The sequence below is a fragment of the Helianthus annuus genome, chromosome 4 (genome assembly GCF_002127325.2).
Source record: "Helianthus annuus cultivar XRQ/B chromosome 4, HanXRQr2.0-SUNRISE, whole genome shotgun sequence".
Classification (NCBI taxonomy): Eukaryota; Viridiplantae; Streptophyta; class Magnoliopsida; order Asterales; family Asteraceae; genus Helianthus; species Helianthus annuus.
Genome location: NC_035436.2, coordinates 40,682,776 through 40,688,604, shown reverse-complemented (window position 1 = coordinate 40,688,604; position 5,829 = coordinate 40,682,776). Strand labels below are relative to the sequence as shown.

General features: G+C 42.3%; 1 non-coding gene across 1 annotated transcript; it reads left to right on the top strand.

Moving 5' to 3' along the window:
- The first annotated feature begins 5,502 nt into the window (after window positions 1-5,502).
- LOC118491804 lies at window positions 5,503-5,608 on the top strand. Its single transcript, XR_004892249.1, has one exon. It is a non-coding gene; the product is annotated as a small nucleolar RNA R71 (small nucleolar RNA).
- The last annotated feature ends 221 nt before the right edge of the window (window positions 5,609-5,829 follow it).

The following is a 5,829-nucleotide window of genomic DNA, read 5'->3' as shown; positions in this document are numbered from 1 at the left end:
TGAAGGTGAAGAAGGTTATGGAGAATTGTGGTTTCTTGTGGGAAAGAGATGATGGTGATGGAAGAATGTAAAGTGAAAATGATTTGTGTGGTTGGGGTGAAGTCACGTGACCTGATGTGTTTTTTTTTTTTTTTTATATGTACAAGCCGGACCCCAAACGACGGAAACTGATTTTCACCGTACCGTAAATTACGGTCTCACCGTAATTTACGGTGAGACCTGAACATGAATTCTGCACCGTAAATCAGTAATGAAATACCGTAAAGCCCAAAATATTTCAACAACCACCGTAAATTACGGTATTTACCGTAATTTACGGTACAACCTGGGCATGTCTCCTTTTTCCAAAAATTGAGTTTCTAAGTGAAAATTTTTTATATTTTTTAATTTTTTCGATTTTTTTTTATGTTTTCTAATTTTTCAAAAACTTATAAAAATTACCCTACCACCTCAAAAATCCCGTGTTGTCCTCAACACAATGTTAGAAAAATTCGTGACCCGAACATCCCCACACTTGTTTCAAACACGGATTTCGAAGAAATACGGCAATTGTGCAAATTATACAAAACAAACAAAACAAAATACTACTATGTACACTACCAAACCTGGGCCTCTCATGGTTGTTCCTCATCGACCGGGCGCAAGATGTAGCCCGCTTTGTCAAGCTCCAAATTGTTGATGTCATTCCCCTCCAAGTATGGCTTCAAGCGGTGACCATTCACCGTTTGTTGTTTCAATGTTTGCTCGTCTTGGATGTCTACATCACCAAATCTCCCAACTCTCCGAATGACATACGGACCCATCCATTTGCTTTTAAGCTTGCCCGCGAACATCTTCAATCTTGAGTTATACAACCAAACTTTTTGCCCCACTTTGAATGTTTTCTTTCTCAATTTCGCATCATGCACTTTCTTGAGTTTATCTTTATAAGCCGATGCACATTCGTACGCCTCATCCCAAATCTCTTCTATCTCGCTCAATTGCAACTTTCTCAACTTACCCGCCTCATCATAATCCGCGTTAACCATCTTAATCGCCCAATGTGCCCGATGCGCCAACTCCATTGGCAAGTGACAACCCTTACCATACACCATCCGGTAAGGCGTTGTGCCAATAGGAGTCTTATAGGCCGTTCGGTATGCCCACAATGCATCGTCTAACTTGCTCGACCAATCCTTTCTATCCGTTCTTACCGTCTTCATGAGAATCTCTTTGATTTGACGGTTGGACACTTTGACTTGTCCACTTGTTTGCGGATGGTAAGGTGTGGCAACTCGGTGGTTCACGCTATACCTTTTCAATAATTTCCCGAAATTGAAGTTCTTGAAATGCGAACCACCATCACTTATAATAACCCGCGGGATTCCAAAGCGAGAAAAGATGTTGGATTGAACAAATTTACAAACAACCGAATGGTCGTTCGTTCGTGTTGCAATAGCCTCAATCCACTTCGAGACATAATCCACCGCTACCAAAATGTATAAGAAGCCATTCGAATTCGGGAAGGGACCCATAAAATCTATACCCCATACATCAAATATCTCAACAACCAAGATTGGTTGTAATGGCATCTCATCCCTCTTCGATATAGTACCCATCTTTTGGCAATTTATACAATTTCTAGCAAATTCACACGCATCCTTGAAAATGGTGGGCCAATAAAACCCACATGAAAGAACCCGATAACCTGTTTTATGCCCACTAAAGTGACCCCCACATGCGGACGAATGGGCATGGGTCAAAATTTCCAACACTTCCGTTTCGGGCACACACCTTCGTATAACTTGATCCGGTCCAATCTTGAAGAGATCCGGTTCATCCCAAATGTATTGCTTTACTTGGACCATGAATTGTTGTCGACGCTTTTTGGTCCAATGACTTGGGATGGCACCCGTGGCTAAATAATTGACATAATGAGCATACCACGGTGCAACGAAAGTGGAAACGGCTAAAAGTTGCTCATCGGGGAAACTTTCATTAATTTCACTCACATCATCGGTCCCTTCCACCGGAATCCGAGACAAGTGATCTGCTACTACATTCTCACTTCCCTTTTTGTCTCGGATTTCTAGATCGAATTCTTGTAACAATAATACCCACCGAATCAAACGAGGCTTCGCGTCCTTTTTCTCCATCAAGTATCGGACCGCACTATGATCCGAATAAACCACCACTTTGCTCCCCCAAATATACGAGCGAAACTTATCCAAAGCATACACCACCGCTAGTAATTCCTTCTCGGTTGTGGTGTAGTTAAGTTGCGCTTCGGATAAAGTCTTACTCGCATAGTAAATCACCACCGGCTTTCTATCAACCCGTTGACCCAAAACTGCACCAATAGTGGTGTCGCTTGCATCACACATTATCTCGAACGGCTTTGACCAATCCGGTGGTTGTAAAATAGGAGCTTTGACCAAGTGTTCCTTCAAAACAGTGAAAGCTTGCATACACTCGTTAGTAAAATCAAATGGGACATCTTTTAATAACAAGTTGCATAAGGGTTTGGTGATAACACTAAAACCCTTAATGAAACGTCTATAAAAACCCGCGTGTCCCAAGAATGACCTTACCCCCTTAACATTTTTCGGAGGTGGCAAAGATGATATTACCCGTATTTTTGCCTTATCCACCTCCATCCCCCTTTCAGAAATCACATGACCCAACACAATGCCCTCTTGCACCATGAAATGACTCTTCTCCCAACTTAGCACTAAATTTTTCTCAACACATCTTTTTAACACTTTTTGTAATTCATTGAGACAAGCATCAAAACTAGTGCCAAAAATGGAGAAGTCATCCATAAATACTTCGAGCGACTCTCCAACCATGTCCGAGAAAATACTCATCATACATCGTTGGAAGGTTGCCGGAGCATTGCACAAGCCAAATGGCATTCGCCTAAAGGCAGAGGTGCCATATGGACAAGTGAAGGTGGTCTTGTGTTGGTCATCCGGGTGTTTGGCGATTTTGTTGTAACCCGAATACCCGTCTAAAAAACAATAGTATTTTTGACCCGATAGTTTTTCAATAATTTGATCAATGAATGGTAACGGGAAATGATCCTTAGAAGTGGCGGCATTCAATTTTCGGTAGTCAATACATACACGCCACCCGGTAACCGGTCGGGTGGCAATTTGTTCACCACTTTCATCCTTGACTACTTGAATGCCGGCCTTCTTAGGCACAACTTGGGTGGGACTCACCCAAGCACTATCCGAAATTGGATAAATAATTCCCGCATCCAACCATTTAATTACCTCTTTTTTAACTACCTCCCGTAGGTTCGGATTTAATCGCCTTTGAGCCTCTCGTGTCGGCTTTGCATCTTCAGTGGTAATGATTTTATGCATGACAATGGATGGACTAATTCCTTTGAGGTCGGCAATCGTCCATCCAATAGCTCCCTTATTCTCTTTTAAAACCGCCATCAACGCTTGCTCTTGTGCCAACTCCAAATTAGAGGCAATAATGACCGGTAAAGTGTCATTATCCCCTAAAAACACAACCTTCAAGTGGCTAGGCAAGTCTTTGAGCTCCAACTTTGGCGGTTCCTCCAATGATGGTTTCGTACCCGAATCGATCTCCGCCGGTAGACCTTCAAATTGATGAGTCCATGGCGGTCTACCTTCTTTCAACACCATCGCATCTTGCTTTTCCTCTTCAACCCGGAGTGCATAAGCATGTACTTGTTCAGAAAAATCACACAGGCAAATATCCAAACCATCCTCCTCATACTCATGCGGGTTGCATCCGTCAACTATATCTGCCATGAAACACTCATCAACACCATTAGCATTAGAATTGTTAGTAAAAACATTCAAACGCATTTTTCTATTTCCAAAAGCCATATCAACTGTACCAAATCTACAATCAATAATAGCATGTGCGTTGCTTAAAAACGGCCGACCCAAAATTATATTTTGTTGTTGCTTAGGGTCCGCCGATGAGTAATCCAAGACTAAAAAGTCAACCGGGTAATAAAACTCATCAATTTTGACAATTACGTTTTGGACCATACCCCGAGGTAACTTATGAGACAAATCGGCCAAAACAACCGTTGTCTCCACCCTTGCTAACGGACCAAAGTCATATTGGTCATATAAGCCCCCCGGTAAAATGCTAACTCCGGCTCCAAGATCTAGCAACGCCTTAGCCATTTGAAAATTACCAACTTGTATATTAATCAATGGCGTGCCCGGATCTTGGAGCTTAGGAGGAAGCTCCCCATTCAAAACCGTGCTCACTTGTCCGGTTAAATCCACCCGCTTAGGCACTTTCTTCTTGTTTTGTCTTTTTTGTGTACATAATTCTTTTAAGAATTTTGCATAAGCGGGGACTTGTTTTATTGCGTCGAGGAGTGGGAGATTTATTTTCACTTGTTTAAACATGTCCCACATCTCTTCTTTTTGAGGACCTCTCATCACAATAAAATTTTTCTTTCCCGGGTCAAGTAAGGCCGATGGAAACAGGACTTGACTCGGCTCACCCTCAACTTTTTCATTCTTTTCATTTTCACCCAAACCCGGTTTTTTAACAAGTGTTTCTTTTGGTTTAACCGGTGAAATTTCATCATCACTTTCATTACCCGTGACATCCTCAACTACCCCCTCAACCAATTCGGGTGACAAATTAGCTTTGAACTCTTTTCCACTTCTTAAAACACTAACATGATTAATATTAACATTACCTCGTGACGAACCATGTGAAGGGTTTACCTTAGTGTCGCTTGGAAGTTGACCCTTACCTTTCTTCAATTCCGCCACATCGGTTGCTAATTGACCCATTTGGGTTGTTAGTGATTGGATGCTTTTGTCACGAACCTCATCCTTTTGCATTCGCACTTCATCAAGTTGGTTCCGTTTTTGCATCTCCATTTGCATGCTCTTTAGCATCTCCATCATCTCGTTTCCACCCGAAGACCCCCCTTGTTCTTGACCCGTTTGATATTGTTTTTGATAGCCTTGGTTATTTCCGCCTCGGTATCCACCTTGGTTATTGTAAGATTGGCGTGAACCAAAGTTACCTTGGCTACCTTGAAAATTTGGGTTTGCTTGATTTGAAGGGTTCCCATATCAAAAATTCGGGTGGTTCCTCAACCCGGGGTGGTAGGTGTTAGAGTTCATGTTGTTGTAATTCCTACCACCTCCTCCTTGACCTTGACCTTGAACCGCATGGACCTCTTCGTATTGCCCTTCCAACATCCCTTGGCAATTTTCAGCCGCATGACCTATTTCATTACACAAAGCACAAACATCATAAATTTGGTTAGTGGTTTGAACATTACCATCATCTATGGCGTGCACTTGAGGTCGGGTAATGGCCGGTCGGGCTCTTCTTGAGGCTTGAGCTTTCCTCTTTGATGTAGTTGCCATGCTTTCCAAGAACTCCCAATCATCGTTCTCATAATTTGTTCCAAAAGTCCCACCGGTAATAGACATCAAATCACGTGCATCTTCGGCACTCAACCCCTCGTGAAAGGCATTCATCAACTCCCACAATTCAATTCCATGGTGAGGGCAATTTTTAATCATCATATTAAAACGCTCGAATGCCTCATGAAACATCTCACCATGTTGTTGTTGGAAGCTTCTCAACCCCTTTCTTGCATCGTTAGTCTTTTGGGCGGTGTAAAACTCATCCAAGAAAGTTTGTTGCATCTCCCCCCATGTATATATGGATGCCGAAGGTAACGTGTAAAACCATTTCTTCGCCTTATCTTCCAAAGAAAATTGGAATAATACCAATTTGATATCGTCGGCCGAAAACCCTTGACTCCCAAGAGTGTTGCAAATCGAGTCATAAGCCTCTAAATGAAAGTAAGGCTCCTCC